Source organism: Malania oleifera, chromosome 13 (assembly GCF_029873635.1).
Source record: "Malania oleifera isolate guangnan ecotype guangnan chromosome 13, ASM2987363v1, whole genome shotgun sequence".
Lineage (NCBI taxonomy): Eukaryota > Viridiplantae > Streptophyta > Magnoliopsida > Santalales > Ximeniaceae > Malania > Malania oleifera.
In genome coordinates, this window is record NC_080429.1 from 9,423,796 (window position 1) to 9,442,632 (window position 18,837).

Here is an 18,837-nt window from a genome sequence, read left to right on the forward strand (position 1 = left end):
TTGCTGCCAAAAATCGTATGACTTTTGTTAAACCATCTTTCGACCACAACCACCTGAAAACAATCAAACAATAATGGTTTGTAGGACTCGGGGTGTACTCTAGAGGATTACTACGATGCTTAAGTTAGGGAATGAGAGGTACACATTGCAATAGTAAGTGAAGAGTGAAAGAGAATAAGATGCTAACCTCCTCATCGAATCCCCTTTTTATAGTAGTGGAGGCAGACCCTCCTTAACTTTGTATTTACAAGCGTGTTATTATGTTTAAGGGGGTTATAGATAACTTAAGGGCGGCTATGTGGATATCAATTGTGATTTTGTAATCGTATGCCCTCATGAGCATGTCGACTAATTTTTGGTGTATCAGTTGGCCCTATTACTCTCAAATATTTGAAATAAATTTCTTTTATTTGAGAGTATTTCGAGGTTCGCCATACGAGCTTTTCAACATAATTCAAATTGGTCCCCAAGCATTCCAACTTAATCTAAGTCAACTACAGAGCTTCATAGCTTACCAAGATTACAAAACTTGTTGGCTCGATTGAAGCCGATGTCTTCACTGTCCGACTCAATCCGAGCTGATATCCTCATTATTCGGCTTAATCAGAGCCAATATCTTCACTTATCAGCTCAATTAGAGCCAATATCTTCACTATCTGGCTCAATTCAAGTTGATGCCTTCACCGTTCGACTCAATCCGAGCCAATGTCTTCACAGTTAAGCTCAATTTGAGTCAATGTCTCCACTGTTTTCCTTAATCTGAGCCGATGTATTTGGTGCCTCATAAGCAGTGCTCATTAGATTGACTATTACTAGTGAGGTATGTTCACTCCTTTGTTGCCTTCATTTAAGAAAATGATCCTGTTAATTTAGGTGTAATCCTAAGAGGGGGGTGAATTAGGTATTTAAAAATATTTTGATACTTAAATCCTTAATTAAAAACTCAAACATACAAGCACAAACTTGTATATACACCGATTTCAGTATTATACAACTTAATTGATTTAATCAGTGGATATCTCAATTAATTCAGTATTACCCAATTATTCTTAGGTAATTTAAATATTCATATATACCAATATTTAAAGCATGCACACTAGCTATAATATGAATATAAGTGTGGAAATATAAAGAGAGATAGAGAGAGAGCGCAGACACCAAATTTTTGACAAGGTTTGGCCAAACCCGGCCTACGTCCTCGCCTTAGGCAAAACACTCAAGGATTCCACTAATTTGCTCCTTAAACCCAAACGGAGCTTCCCGTTACAAACCGATGCTTACAAGAGGCGTAGCTTCCTCCTAGTTCGCTGCTTACAAGAGACACAACTACCTCCTACTCTGTTGCTTACAGGAGACACAACTTCCTCCTCCCCAATTCACAACCCGAACTGTTAATACAATAGATTGATAAAATTCCTGCACACTCAGATGCTTCTGAACAAGTTAATGAGCACAGTAAAATTCCTAAAACACATTCATGGGATATAACTTGAAGTTCAATGAATGTATGTGATGATTTCAATATTAATCAATAATATGATCTTTGTATATAAAAATATGTATGATGGATTTTCTCAAAGATCTACATCCAATGCAAATATCTCCAAAAATTTATTTTTCAAATAATATGTGTCGGAGATCTAGGGTTTTCTCAAATAACTTTTGACAAATAAAATAATATTAAATCTTTGAATAAAAATAATATCAATAATTCTTCAAAGATTTTAAAGTCCTAGAATGAACTTTTCCCACTAGATTTTTCAAACAAAAATATGAAACTTAAGGTTCTTGCTCTCTCAATAAAATATTAAATAAAAATATGAGAGAAGAAAAACTTTTATAACGAAGATTAAATGCCCAAGTATAAAACCTTGTATACCAAACCTCAATATCAAACAAGCTAGCAAGATGTGTGCGTGAATGCCCTTTGTGAAGCTAAGAGAATGCCTAAAAGATGTTTGAACTTGATAGAGTGTAGGCAAAGTATGCAAAAGTTTGGCAGTCTATTTAAAACTCTCAAGAGGTAAGCAAAAACTCATGCTCTAGGGTTTATAGGTCATATTTAAAGGAGTTCTCGGCCTTAGGTTAAGTTCTGGCCGTTGGATCAATTTAATCAAGAAAATTTCGTGCGTATCCGCGCTGAACTAATGTTTTGCGCGAGCGACCTTCAGTATTTTGGACATAACTTTTACTATAGAACTCCAAATTGGATGTTATTGGTATCAAAATAAATCTAAGAGAAAATTCCATAATTTTTATGTTGAATACATTTTAAGATAAGAAGTTATGGATTAATAAAAATGTCCATAAATGTGACGTAAGAAACATGAAGGGAATTTTTCTACTACATATACCTTTCAGTATTTTGGCCATAACTTTTTCTATATGATTTCAAATTGGACATTCCTAATATCAATAGAAAGCTAAGAGAAAATCCCACAACTTTCATGTTGAACACTTGTTAGGATAAGAAGTTATGGATTGATAAAAATGCTCATTTATACTATCCAGTCGGCTAGCCGATCAACTAACCCCTTTGTAAAAATTAGTTTTTGCCTTCTTTTAACTTCAAAACCATTTTAAAACATTTGTATAAGTTAGAAATTTTATAAAAAAAAAAAAAAAAGTTTTTTCATGTTACTTGGAGGTCTTATGATCAATCTAAGGTCATATTTGAGCTCCCAATTATATCTTATGAAATATGTAAATACAAGTGGGACTAAACACACATTACAACTGAAAATTAGAGGTATCTTCATCCTTTTACTCTTTTAATTTCTAAAATATGTCAAGTCGTATGTCCTTCAAGTTTCTCATGGCTGTTATAGCATTCGTATCATCTGTGCGTGCTAAATTATGATCCTACTAAAAAGGTTCAATGCACAGAGAAGATAATTGTGTTTTGTCATTATCAAAACAAGATCGGACTAAAAAAGTCAACAATCTTTCTCTTTTTGATGATGACAAACACAAGAGCAAAATGCATAAATTTCAAAAATAGACATTGTAATTAAATGAAAAATATATTGAGAAAGAAGCCACTAAGATATTTCAAGTTGAGAATTTTAAGTTCAGTTGTTGGCATCAGTAAAAGGGTTAAGCTAAATGAAATATATATATATTTTTTTTTAAATTCTTAGCTTTAAAAGGATAACTCACCCTTTTTGAAAAACTTCCCCCCCCCCTTTTTTATCATTTAAGCTCATACACATTGTAGACTATGCAATTTTTAAAAAATATCTCTCCCCCTTTTTATCTCAAAAAAAATTTTTCTCCCCTTTTAGATCTAAAATAATTTTGCTTTAGTACATTCCAAAAAGAAATATATCCAGAAAGATTAACCATACAGACTTTAATTATATCAATGCATTTTAAAACAATATCATATGGTTAACTGAAGAAACTTGTGGTAAGGCAATATATTTTTCATTTAAAGTATTCAATAGGATCATCATAATTGAGTACATGCCACAGAAAGTTTAATGCACATCTAAGCATAAAATATTGGTGAGCATAATAAGATAGGAGATAATTTTCAAAAAGCTCCCCCTATAAGTTTGAATACTTGCTTAGATGAAATGAAATGCTTATATTTATCAATGATTAATTTCACTAATCATACCAAGCAGTATAAGCAATTATTCCTAATCTTTAGAACAACTATACTAGATATAAACTAATTCATTTCTCACAAGCAGTCAGTATAGTTATCCCTTTTTGACCACATTAATTTGTATAACCAATAATATTTTATGATACTAGATACTTACTATCCATTAAAGAGATTCGATTGTTTAACACAATATGAATGGCAAGCTGTGGTGCTGCACTTGCATATGCATATGGACATAAGCAAAGTAAGATCACGAGAACATCTAATTTATATAATCATGAAAGAGAGATGCTCCCCCTCAATTATGCACTTATCATCGTCTTCTGTCTTCTTCTTTTTTAATCATTTTTCACTAGTTTAGCCGAGTGTTCTAAAATTTTTAATGATTTATACTTGACTATACCTGCTTTGGCTTAGAGGACCAAAAAGTCATAAACAATCTTCTTCAGGGTCATAAGCCTATATTATTTCTTTTCTTATGGACCTCAACGCATAGGTTTCCTAGTCATTTGCATTTTCATATAGATTGAAAAATATTACAAATAACTTAGCCATTTGACATATTCAAAAAAAAAAAAAAATTAGTAGATTTGATTTGAGGTTTAAAAGCTTGTGTAGTGAGATTGAACGAATACTCTTAGCAATTAAATTATTATTAAGTTCAAAAGAATATTCATTATGAGTGGACAATATTCAAAATATTTCATGAAAGCGAATATGTAATGACCCAGAGAATTTTAGTTATTTAAAATAATAAGAAAGATGATAAAAAGGAAAAGGGAAAATAGAAGTAAGGGAAAAGAAATTGTAAATGGCTAACAAGCAGGTGCTCGTCGACGAGCAGGATTTTCTCGTCGACGAGAGATCTTGTGAGCCTTGTCACCGAGCATGCATGTCTCATCAACGAGGATTAACTGAGAGGGTTTGAGATGTTTTGAAAGTCATTGACGAGCTTACGGCCTTGTCGACGAGTGTTCTTCAGTGGTTCGTTAACGAGTCCTATCTTCTCGTTGACAAGTCCACATGGCAAAGTCGAGTATAAGAAGGTTTGAGGAAGCTTCCACGCGAAGGAAATCATTTTTCCTTCAGCTTTCTCTCTCTAAAACATCTCCTCTCCCTTCTCTCTAAGAATCTGGCCCGGATTCAGCCTGAATCGACGTTCGAAGGTCGCTACGATGTTCTAGGGAAGATTCTCTACACATCTAGTGAATTAGTTTTCTAAACTAGGTTTTTTGAGAAACGCTTCTAAGTTAAGGTAAGGGTTAGGATTCTCAGTTTTGGGTTTTTAAAAGTTTTTTTAAGGTTTATAAGTTGAGAAAATGCATAAATAGTAATTTATTTTGGGTTTATTTAATTAAACTAGGGTTTTTGAATCAAGGTCTGGGTGAGCATCACAAACATCAGTTTGGGATACCTGTTGGTGTAGTTCAAGGATTCAGGTAAGAGGAAATTTATATATTAAATCAGGTTTTCATGAATTAAATTAAAGTAGACTATGTTATATATGTGTGTGTGTGTGTGTATATATATATGTATGTATGTATGTATATATATTTTCATGTCTGTATAAAATGTCAACCATGTAAATTATGTTTTATGAGCTTAGGGTTGCTTATTTAGCTATGTATATGTGAAAATGAACTAAAGAAAGTGAAAAATATTTTCAGGATAACTATGTAAGAAATGAAGGTATATTTTTAGTATATAAACGTTAAATGTTGGTTGGCTTATTTTATAGGCAATGTATGAATTTTATTGCAAAATTGTATGACATAAGTGAATAGTAATGCAGTGTAAACATATGTTATATGTATGAGATGTAGGCTATGTAAGAAATGCATTAATAATGAAATGTTATAAGGTTTATGTTATTGATGTTTGATAATGCAACCATGTATACAATGACAGCTAAAAGGAGTTGTAGACTAATTGATGATAGCTAAAAGGAGTTGTAGTACGAATGAATGAAATAAAAATGAAATGAAATGGAAATGTGAATGAAATGAATATGAAATGTGAAATGTGAATGATGTAAAATGTGAAAGGCTACGTAAAATGAAATGCTAAAGTTATGAACATGAACAAATATGGATGGTTGAATAACGACAGATGAAATAATGTATTAGGGTATTATCAAAATTTATGATAGTAGAACATGTTACGTTAGGGCGGAGCAAACTCTTCGCCTGAGGGCTTCGCCTGAGGGCTTACTGAGAAAGGCGAGTGCGCTAGTAGTATCAGATGTAGCACTAGGCTACATAACGCACTAGGGCAAAGGGAAACTATTTGTATGGGCGGGTAGATTTCCCTCTTTTCGGGGGCCTTCGCTGGTAAACTTTTGTATGAACGGTGTGAGTACAAGATTTATCTATCACTTGAGGGCTTACTGAGTAAGATGAGTGCCCTAGTATGCTTCAGTTGTGACCTTTGGGTTGCCTAATGTATTAGAGCAGAGGGGTGCTACTTGTATGGGCGGGTAATCACCCCTATCATTGGGTAATCTTGTGGGTAAATACTTTGCATGTGTATGATTAAGTTCAAAAAATTATTTCAGAATTATGTTAATGGTTTGCAAATGATATTAATTTGATATTTATGAATCTTATGTTGGCCACAAGTTGTTTTAATATATTATTTCTTCCCTTACTGAGATGTGTCTCACCCGAATACGAATTTTTCTTTTTTCAGGACCTCCACGAGATTGGGCTTAGAGAGCTCGAGGTTGATAGCATTTTTGGGTTATAGAAAGAGAAAAGTTATAAACATTTTGATGATATTTTGGGATGTATATAAGTTATGTTTTACGTTTTATGTTTTAAGTCTTCTAGATTTTATGGATGGTTGTAGAACATACTGGTGTTTGTGAATACTGAATGTTTGGGAGATATGTATATATTAATTACAGATAATGAATGGTTATTATGGATTATGAATAGAAATAGTAAACTCTGGTATTTATTTTTATGATTGAGGATCATAGTTATGTTTTCCGCTGCATACATGGTATTTATTTATAGAATATCAGGATTTTGTCAGGTATAACGTATCAGGCCGAGTTTAAGGGTTCAGGGTGTTATAGAATATATCCAACTACTTAGTCAAAGAGAAATTTGGGAGAATATTAATTTTTGAATACTAATCTTTGGATATTTTTTATTATCCCACCATTGGATGGCATCCCACAAGTATGATCTCAATTTTAAGTAAGGGAATGAGCCAAGGATAGATGAATCTTTACCGGATATAATCATGGTATGATAAAGATTTCTTGATAAACAATTTGATTCCCTTAAAGAATGCCCCTAATTTGATTATACTAGGATGTCTTTTAATAAGCACTTGATAGATACAGAATTTATGATTATTAGTTCTTGTGGCTAGAGTGATGACTGATTTAGGCATTTAAGGCTCCAAGGATGAGTTTAGGATTAGATGATGCTTAGTATATGATTTATTTCCTAAGTCAGTCTTATGCAATGGACATGATCTACTTAACTTAAGATTTTAATATTTAGGCATGGGTTAAGTAATAATAATTATTCGCTAAACAATGATGCTTTAATCCATTTGGAAGTATATTTATTCTTCAATATTATGATTTATGTTACTCATTGCAAAGATATAAGGTTCCTGATATTTTAGTTAGTTAAGCCTTCAACCTTTTACTTTGAACAAATCGAAGTTAGTATGCTTTAACCAATATTTTATATCTGACTCTAATCATTATGATATATATATATATATATATATATATATATTCATTAAGTTTAGATTGGATAAATTAATTATAATAAATCATATTGGCTTGCTTTTCTAAGATTCTTAGTATTTAAAATTTTATATAGTAAGTGCATATACTAATTTTTTACTTTTTAGACACTAACCATTTCTAAGCTTTTAGTCATCACCTACCCTATAACTAGTCCAAAGAACAAAGAAAGAATTAAATGATCATGTAATTCCAATTGGAACCTTTCTTGATTACCCATGTCATTTTCTTGTCTTTGTCTCGGACACCTCTAAATGGACACTTATATTGGGTATGCCCTTTCATTTTACAAAATAAGCAAGTTTTGTATATTCGTGTGAAAGTATGCTTATTTCTTTTTTTCTTGCTTAATAAGACATAGTTGTGGAATTTTTGAGATACATCTGAACCCTTTTTGGAAATATAATTTCTTTTAATTTCTAAGGGTTTATTTGAACTATCTTCACTTGCAACCTTGGAAATTGTTTCAGGATGTTCATCTATTTTTCTATCTAAACAGGTGATCTTCAGAATCTTCATGATTTTCTTATTTTCTAGAATAGCATGATAATCTTTTAATTCCTCTAATTGTTTAACCATCCTTTCATTTTCATTTTTCAAACACATTTTCTTCTTAGATATCCTAGCTAGAAGCTTATGCATTTTAACTAAGGCTTTTTCTAGATCTCCATATGAAGGCATGCTTTCGTTATACAAATCAACACGTGATTCAATATAAAATGTATTACAGTAAACATCACATGAATCATTGCATGCATTATTAACGGAATTATTAAGAGATGATTCCACACATGATTCGTTACAAGAATTGTCATAATATCCATCATTTGAATTATTGCATGCATCAATAGCAATATTGTCACAAGAGACATTACATGAATGATTATTAGAATTATCAACAAATGATTTAACACATGATTCGTTATATAATATAACGCAGGATTCATCACATGATTTTTCATTAGATTTATAACAAGATTTATCACAAAAATCATCACATGAATCAATAAATGAATCATTATATGAAATAGGCTGAGATACATATACCTCCTCCTCGACGAACTCATTTTGTTTACAATTTGGCACCTCTTGATCATTTGAACTTGACATTTCCAGCGTGGTGGTTTCTTTCTCCTGGGTTTCTCCATACTTCTTATCAAGTTCTTCCCAATTATCTTTTGCACATGCACATGCCATAAATTCATGAAAAATATTAGAATCTAAAGCATGATAAAGCATATCCATGACATTTGAATTTGCATGTATTAAACTAGTATCATTTTCATTTGTAGGCACACAAATTCCTTTAACTATTACCTGCGAGGCCTTCCAGTCCATTGATTTTATAAAAACACTCATTTTTAGTTTCCAAGCCAAAAAAATTTCACCGTAAAATATTGGAGGACTAAGATAAGATCGTCTCTCACCGAATGGGGTTACACCGATGTAAGCCATCGTGATCTTTTACAAAAACATTTAAGTCAAGTGCAACGAGGATCCGATACCAATTGTTAATTTAGGTGTAATCTCAAGAGGGAGGGTGAATTGGGTATTTAAAAATATTTTGATACTTCAATCCTTAATTGAAAACCCAAACATACAGGCACAAAATTGGATATACACCGATTTCAGTATTATACAACTTAATTGATTTAATTAGTGGATATCTCAATTAATTCAGTATTACCCAATTATTCTCAGGTATTTTAGATATTCATACATACTAATATTTAAAGCATGCACAACAGGTATAATATGAATATAAGTGCAGAAATATAAAGAGGGATAAAGAGAGAGTGCAGACACCAAATTTTTAATGAGGTTTGGCCAAACCCGACCTACGTCCTCTTCTTGGGCAAAACACCCAAGGATTCCACTAATCTGCTTTTTAAACTCAGACGGAGCTTCTCGTTACAAACCGCTGCTTATAAGAGGCGTAGCTTCCTCCTACTCCGCTACTTACAAGAGGCACAACTTCCTCCTACTCTGCTGCTTACAAGAGGTACAACTTTCTCTTCCTTGGTTCACAACCCGAACCGTTAATACAATAGATTGATAAAAATCCTGAACACTCAGATGCTTCTGAACACCCTAATGAGTATAATAAAATTCCTAAAACACATTCATGGGATATAACTTGAAGCTCAATGAATGTATGTGATGATTTCAATAATAATCAAATATATGATCTTTGTATATGAAAATATGTATGATGAGTTTTCTCAAAGATCTACACCCAATGCAAATATCTCCAAAAATTTATTTTTCAAATAATATGTGTTGGAGATCTAGGGTTTTCTCAAATAACTTTTGGCACGAATAAAAGAATATTAAATCTTTGAATAAAAATAATATCAAGAATGCTTCAAAGATTTTAAAGTCCTAGAATGAACTTTTCCCACAAGACTTTTCAAACAAAAATATGAAAATTAAGGTTTTTGCTCTCTCAATAAAATATTAAATAAAAATATAAGAGAAAAAAAACTTTTACAATGAAGATTAAATGCTCAAATATAAAACCTTACATACCAAACCTCAATATCAAATTAGCTAACAAGATGAGTGCGTGAATGCCCTTTGTGAAGCTGAGAGAATTCCCAAAAGATGTTTGAACTTGATAGAGTGTAGGCAAAGTATGCAAAAGTTTGGCAATCTATTCAAAACTCACAAGAGGTATGCAAAAACCCATGCTCTAGGGTTTAGAGTTCATATTTAAAGGTTTTCTCGGCCTTAGGTTAAGTTCTGGTCGTTGGATCAATTTAATCAAGAAAATTTCGTGCGTATTCACACTAAACTGACGTTCTGCGCGAGCGACCATCAGTGTTTTAGACATAACTTTTACTATAGAACTTCAAATTGGACGTTCTTGGTGTAAACATAAAGCTAAGAGAAAATACCACAACTTTTATACTGAACCCATTTTAGGATAAGAAGTTATGGATTAAGAAAAATGTTCATAAATGTGACGTAAGAAACATGAAGGGAATTTTTTTGCTACATACACCTTTCACTGTTTTGGCCATAAATTTTTCTATATGATTCCAAATTGGACATTCCTAGTATCAGCATAAAGCTAAGATCAAATCTCACAACTTTTATGTTGAACACTGGTTAGGATAAAAAGTCATGGATTGAGAAAAATGCTCATTTATGCTGTCCAGTCGGCTAGCTAGTCAACTAACCCCTTTGTAAAAATTAGTTTTTGCCTTCTTTTAACTTCAAAACCATTTTAAAACATTTGTATAGGTTAGGCATTTTATATAAAAAAAAAAAAAGGTTTTTCGTATTACTTGGAGGTCCTATGGTCAATCTAAGGTCATATTTGAGCTCCCAATTATATCTTATGAAATATGTAAATACAAGTAGGACTAAACACACATTACAACTGAAAATCTGAGGTATCTTCATCTTTTTGCTCTTTTAATTTCTTGGAATAAGTCAGGTCGTATGCGCTTCAAGTTTCTCATGGTTGTCATAGCTTTCGTATCATCCGTGCGTGCTAAATAATGATCCTGCTAAAAAGGCTCAATGCACAGATGAGATAATTGTGTTTTGTCATTATCAAAACGAGATCGGACTCAAAAAGTCAACCGATCCAATAGGGCCAATCTTTAGGGTTTGATACCATGCCCTGATATGATTGCATCGGGCACACCTTACAATTGCATCAACATCCTAAAAGTGTCCAGGTGGTCCAAAGGATATGTCAAGCCATCATACCTTTCAATACTTGACATTTTAAACTTACTTAAAAAAGGGATCTCCATTACCTCTTTGGTAAAAGGTGAGTCTGAAGATTTGGTTGATGATTCCTTCATGGAGGGGTAGTTGCATACTTCCTTCACGAACTTTTCCAGTTGGTCAATTTTTTTGAACTTTTCCTCTAGCTCGCAAGACCGATGTTCTTAGATGCCCACACTATTTGCATCGTCTACCTTCTTTACTGGATCTGAGGCCTTTATAACAACTTTTTGTCAGGTAGCTGTCTTCCCGTTAAACACTACTTTTGTTCGGTTAGCCTCTGAGCGATGCTCCCTAGATCCTTTTTTTTATGCAAGATCATTGCGAACATGTCTTTTACCTTTTCTAGAAGGCTAAAAAGTCACTTATTGACATACTCAGGTTATCTATTGGAGTGGAATGAATTGATTGGGGTGATTGATTTCCCCCAGCGGGTTTTGACTTTGATTTATGCGACGTAATCATGGTCAATGATAGAAAATATCCTAAGGATTCCCATTGATGGCACCAACTTTTGTTGAACCGTCCTTCGACCGCAACCACCTGAAAGAAATCAAATAATAATGGCTTGGAGGACCCGGGGTGTACTCCAAGGGACCACTCCGATGCCTAAGTTAGGGAATGAGAGGTTTAGATTACAATAGTAAGTAAAGAGTGAATGAGAATGAGATGCTTAATTACCTCCTGAGACCCTCTTTTTATAGTGATGGGAGTAGACTCTCTTTCAACTTAGTATTTACAATCGTGTTATTATATTTAGGGGGGTTATAGATAACTTAAGGGCGGTTATGTAGGATGTTGATAGTGGTTTTGTAACCATATCCTCTCATGAGTATGCCTACTAATTTTTTGTGTATCACTCATGAATGTAATTTTTTTAAAGATATTTTTCTTTGGATGAAAATGACAAAGTAGTTAATTCTTAATATTTTATTTAACTACTTAAAGGTGAATCATGGGAGGGAACTGGGAATTAAATTCAATGGAGGTTGATTGGATTTTTAACAATGCTTTTGTTATTATTATTATTATTATTATTATTATTATTATTATTATTAGGGATTGGTGGACACGCAAATTTTATGGATTCTCCCCATATTCCCAAATCATAACATCCTCCACCCCTAATTTAAATATAAAAAGAAATATATACCCTTTAAATTTTTTAATTGAATTAATTGTTTAATAAAGAATCCTAAAACCATATGGAAATTTTCTGAGGGTCTTAGTTGAGACACAAGGCCCAAATAGACTACAAAAAATGATAAATAATGAGAAGTAGAATACCTATTTTCTAAGAGCGTATTTAGTATGCATCACTTTTCTTTTTGTTTTCTCTTTCTATATTTCATATTTAATAATAATGAAATTAGATGTGAAAAGTATATTTATTTTTTTATCAATTGTTAAGGAAATTTAAAAATTGGAGCAACACGTCGTAGTTTCTAAAACCAAAGAAAAATTCATTTTTATTCATTACAACAACACATTGTCACAAAATGCATCGATTGTATTTACTATCGCTGTTGCTACCAACCATATTAACTTGAATCATTTATACTAACATAAACCTTTTTTTTTATTTTATAAAATCAACCTGGTTCCATTGCAAGCAACTCCCCATAAAGCATTCAAGCCACCATTAATATAATAGTGATGCATCTTTTTTATTTTTTTGGATGGATAGATATGGCCCATGGGAGGAAAATTCTAACAAATAATCATATAACTTTCCTATCAATTAAGAGTTTTTTTTTTAAAAAATATTTTTTAATTTTCAAGACATGTGTCTATAAAGATTCTTTGTAGAAACCCGAATTCAGAAAATAAAATAAATAAATAAATAAGGGAAAAGGAAAAATTTTAAAAAGGGAAACAATAGGCTTCGTCGACGAATCCCCTATTTTCGTCGACGAAAGCCCTTCCGTGGTTCGTCGACGAAATTCAGGCATTGTCGACGAAGAGATTCCGAATGACAAAAAATTTCAGGCTTAGGATTCGTCGACGAAGTCCTTCTTTCGTTGACGAACGTTCTTCTGCAACTCGTCGACGAAGATTCATTTCGTCAACGAGGTTGGCCGAGTCAATGGCCTATAAAGAAGATTTATCTTTTCTTCCTCATTAAGAAACCTTAAATTTCTCTCTTTCTCTCTCTAAAACGACACCCCTCACTCTCTCTCTCTCTCTCTCTACGATATTTCGTCATTCGTCACCTGAATCAACGATCGGAAGTTACCACGAGGATATGGGGGAAATTTTCTACAAGTCTAGCAGAGTAGATTCTTGAATGGTGTCTTTCCAGGCATCACCCCAAAGTTGAGGTAAGGATAGCAATGAGCTTTTTGTCTAGTATATAATTATTTAAATGGGGTGTATGAGATTGGGGATGTTTAATAGTTGTTGATCTGGGGTTTGAGTTAATAAACTAGGGTTATTGAATCAGGGTTTAGGTGAGCGTTGCAGACATCATTTTGAGATCCCTGTTGGCATAGTTCAGGAAACCAGTTAAGGGGAATAGATTAAGCTAGTAGATTTGTAAATTTCACCGATTAAAATGGAAATTATTTGTGTATTTATATGAATATCTTGCGAGTATTGAAAACCAACCGTTTAAACTGAGGTTTTTAAGCCAAGGGTTGTGTTATTAGTTATTATTTGCGAAAATAGAATGATTAAAGTAATAACGTGTATTTTTAGTAAAACAGATGATGAATATGAGTTTACTTATTATTTCAGATGATATAATTATGCGTATTATTTAAATTATGTGACATGAGTAAAATGAATATATTGAGTTGGGTTATGATATATGTATGACATGCTAGAAATAATGAAATGTATTGAGATTATACTGCACGTGAATTGTTTAATCAGAGCAGAATGTGAATGTTAAATTGCAACGTATGGTTTGAGAACTTCGGTGGACCGTTATATGCACAATACTGTTGCACGTGATTTCAGGAGAGCTTAATGCACCCACGCGTTTTAGAGAGAGTGTGGAGATAAGATGGTTGATTGGACTAAGAAGGGAGAGTCCCCTTGGAGTCTATACCAGTATGGGAACAACCAATCTGACTTACAGACTGAAGAGGTTGTTACTGATTTAACTTTGGTGGGCCGACCAGGGTTAAGTCCAGCCTACTAGTTGCACAACCCGTCATAGAGGGAAGCATGACAGTGATTATCCATCTGACAGTGAGTTCTAAATACATAATTGTTGATTTAACCAGTGAATATTATATAACAATGTATGTGAATTATCTGTGAATACTGAGTATGTGGAGACAGGAGATGAGAAATGTGAAATGAGTTTATGTGATGTGAAATACTAAGAAATGTGACAATTGAGATCATGAAGAGTCATATTCAGAGTAAAGTACAAATGTATTATATTATATATTGTAGTATTATATGTATTTGGGGCGAGATAAACTCTCCGCCCGAGGGCTTACTGAGAAAGGCGAGTGTCCTAATAGGTATCAGATGTAGTTATACCAGACTGCATAACATATTAGGTTAAAGGAAAACTACTTGTATGGACGGATAATCTTCCCTATTTTCAGGAACTTTTGCTGATAAATAATTGTGTGAATGTGTGAATACAAGACAAACTATCCATGGCTTACTGAGTAAGGTAAGTGCCCTAATGAGCATCAGTTGTAGCCATACCTGGTTGCAAAAGGTATCAGAGCATAGGGGTGCTACTTGTATGGGCGGGTAATCACCCTAATCCTTGGAAAACTCTTGTTAATAAAATACGATGTGTGTGTGAGTAGGGACAAAAAATGATTTCATAATTGAGGATTAATTTGTAAATGATGATTATATTTTTATACACAAACCTTATGATAGTCACACACTAGTATTAATCTATTTCATCTTACTGAGATGTGTCTCACTCGATATAAGTTTCATTTTTTTCAGGACCTCCGCAGCTCGGGGCTGTTGTAGCATTTATTAGAGAGAGAGGGTATAGAATTTTGATGTATATTTTTGGGTTTTGTTTAAGTTTTCTGAGATGTATATATTTGAATACTGGATGTTGGAGAATACTATCTTTTAGGATATATATATAGAATTCTGGTTTTTTTTTTTTTAAAAAGAGAGGCGGCACCTCCATTTATTTATTGATAAACCCTCACTTTTGGCGGAAGAATACTATGGTTATAAAACAATCAAAGGGAGAAACAAAAAACATAACTTTAAAGGCCTCCCAAATAACAACACCAACATCTAGTTAAAACAAGATTACAAGTCCAATCAAAACAAAACAAAACAAGGACCTACCAAACAAAATATCACGGAACAAAACAAACAAAAGATAAACAACATAAAACATAAACCAAAACCAACAGGAAATCAGCTAAACATGCTTTATATAAGCCGTATCCATCTTCTCAAATTTATACAACTCATTGATAACTCTAGGGAGTTGACTACTATTTGTAAACAAACTATTCCTCCCCCTAGCACATTGACGAGCCAAGACATCTGCCACTTTATTTCCTTCTTTATACCAATGTTTTATCGAAAAGTCTATTTTGGTATGTTATAAAGGATGTTAGTTTATTTTTTCGTTGCGTAATTGATGTTAGAGTATCAGATATAGGTAAATGGAAACACATGACACCCAAGCCCCACGTGGTGGATTCGAGACTTCACACTTTTAAAATAACATGCTTATAGGTTCGATGATATCTCTTTATCGTCCACAAGGGAGAGTAGGGGTTCCCCAATGCTTATCATTTCAATTAATTTAATTATTGTATAAATGCGCTTAAAAGAATTATTGCTATTATTATTGTTGTCGTCTTTGTTATTAATAAAGGGGCATTACCATAAATTATTTACTTAGTTTTGAGATATCTTATATAGCAACTTCCCATTGTGGATGCCCAATTAAATATAGGAATAATTCATTCTAGAAATTGAACATCACCAACTTAAATAAAATGGTAAGAGAGTGATCACTCCAGCTGTCTATTGCCATATATGTATATATATATATTATATTTTCTCTCTTATCACATACTTTTAAAGATGAAAAAGTCAAATATTATTAAAAAGTAAGAAAATTATTTGTCAATGACATGTAAAGTTAAGCTTCTATTCATTGAATTTATATATATATATATATATATATATATATATATATATATATTTAGAGAGAAAATGCAGTGAAAAATTGAAAAATGAATTCTTTCTTATTTTTTCTTCCTTTATTTTTTTTGTTCTCGAAACAAAATTGCTAATGCAAACAAATCCTAAATGTTTTCTAAATTCCAAATAATACCTTAAATGTTGTCAAAGAGAAAGTTTATTTTTCATAATATTCTAAAAATGACATCAATTTTTTCTAAGTAAAGCCTAATGTTTAAATATAACAATTACACTTATCTTCTCTTTATCAATTAACATCGATCCATATATATTTTTCTTATAATGAATTTGATGATGTCCTAAATGGTCAATAGACACCCAGACCTTAATACGAAAAAGAGAGTGTTAAAATATGATTTTTAGATGATTTTCAAAAGAAACATTATGCTATGATAAGAAATTTTGAATTTGAATTTGTATATAAAGAAAATGTATATTATGTATTCAAACTCGCACAAAATTTAAATTTCAAACTTTTAAATGCAAAATTAGTAACTGTTAATACAAAGCTGACCCAAAAAAATATTTTGTGTAAAGTTGTTCTTATATGTTATTTTATTTATTATTAAAAGTTGTATCATAATTTAAATGTCAATCCTAGTGAGAGATAATTCTGAATAGAGGCCAAAAAAGGGAGCTAACAACGCAGCTAAGCACAACTTGATTTTTTCTGTTTTTTTTGGGTTGGAATCATTGTTATTATAATCATTAATTACTAATACTAACATAAATTTCAATTGCTAACATTTAAAATTTTTATATTAAAAATTGTTATTAATTTGAATTAAAAAAGATTTTTTATATATTTAAATGTACTATGATATTTATGCAATAAAAGATGGTTTTAAAAATCACTATTTAATACCATTCTTATATGCATATATTGTATTATTATGGAAAAAAATTAAATAAACTAAATAAATGTTTGGAGACATCAATTTCAAAACTTGAATTTGATTTGTGTGAATTTGATAAAAGTTTAATACAATTTTGAATAAAAGACATTCACCTTTCCTGAAATTTGACAAAAAGACATATACCTCTCTCATGAGATTTCAGAGATGTCACAAACGTGTTTTTAAAAAAGATACATACTTTTCCTAAAAAAAAATTATATTTTTATAAAACATAACGGGAGATTTGTGTTTTTTTAACAAATTGCATGAGAGATCCTTAAAATTCTTGAAACCTCAGATGTGGTATTTAAAATTTTTGAAACCTTAGGAAATGTCATTGTTTTTTTTTTTTTTTTCTGTCAAATCTTAAGGGAGGTTAGTGTCTTTTGCCCTTCAATTTTATATTATATTTGTTTTAGTTTATACAAATTCAAATTAAAGACCTAAATTCTATATTTGTAGATAGTATTTGATAGCACGAATTTCCTATTTTAGATATTGCATTTTTATATAAATTCAAACAAATTCAAATCTAAAATTCGAAATTCATTTTCTGGAACATAAAATTAATGTTATGTTTGGGAGCATAGATTAATATTTAATAATGGTAATGCAAATGTAAATAGAAGAAAGAAACGTTAGCAATTGAAAATTAAAGGGGGTGAAAATTGAGATAAAAGATACAAAAAGTAAAATTTTTATAACTTCGTTAATATTATTACCATGGACTCAGTATTACAATTTGAATTATTATGAAGTATCAAACAAAATATTGTCCCATATATTTTTGGATTAAAATATCTTATTTATAAGAAGACTTTAGAATGCTAAAAAAGTGATGAAAGAAATAATTATAATTATAAGTTAGTTATTAGTAAGTCAGAACACAGTTATCCGTTAGTTTAATTAATTATGGGTTATTAATCGTATATTTTTGTATTACGTCATCCTAACTTTTTAATGAATGCATATATTAGCATATTTAAAAAAATAAAAATAGACAATAAACCGGGAGAATTCCCGAATCGCTTCACACACACACACACACACACACACACACACATATATATATATATATAATGGATATTAGTTAAATAACAAAAAATAGAATACAAAGATGAAAATTACAGATGTATGATAGTTTCCAACCATTATTTTCCTTAGATTTAGGCCCCATTTGGAACTCAGAAAAAATATTAGGGAAAGGAAAAGAAAATATTAAGGAATTTACATTTTTATGTTTGGTTGTCGAGAAAAGTAAAAAAGAAAATGAAAAATATACCAAATTTATGAACAAAAATTTGATTTTACACATTATTGATATTTAGTTGTTCCTAATTTGTAGACACATTAAAACAAAATTTTACTTTTATAATATTTTATATAGAAGAAATCTACAAAGTAAAATAAATTTTTTCTTCTTATTTTCCTTTCCTTTTATTTTCAAACGGGCGCTTAAGATTCACTATGGGGAAATATTGAAAAATAAGGAGAGATGTAAACATTAACAGCTTAAAATAAAGGGAGGTGGGGGGGGGGGGGGGGAGGTGAAAATTGAGATAAATGATACAAAGGATGAATTTTTTTAACTTCGTTAATATTATTAACATGTGCTCAATATTACAATACGAATTATTATAAAGTATCAAACAAAAAAT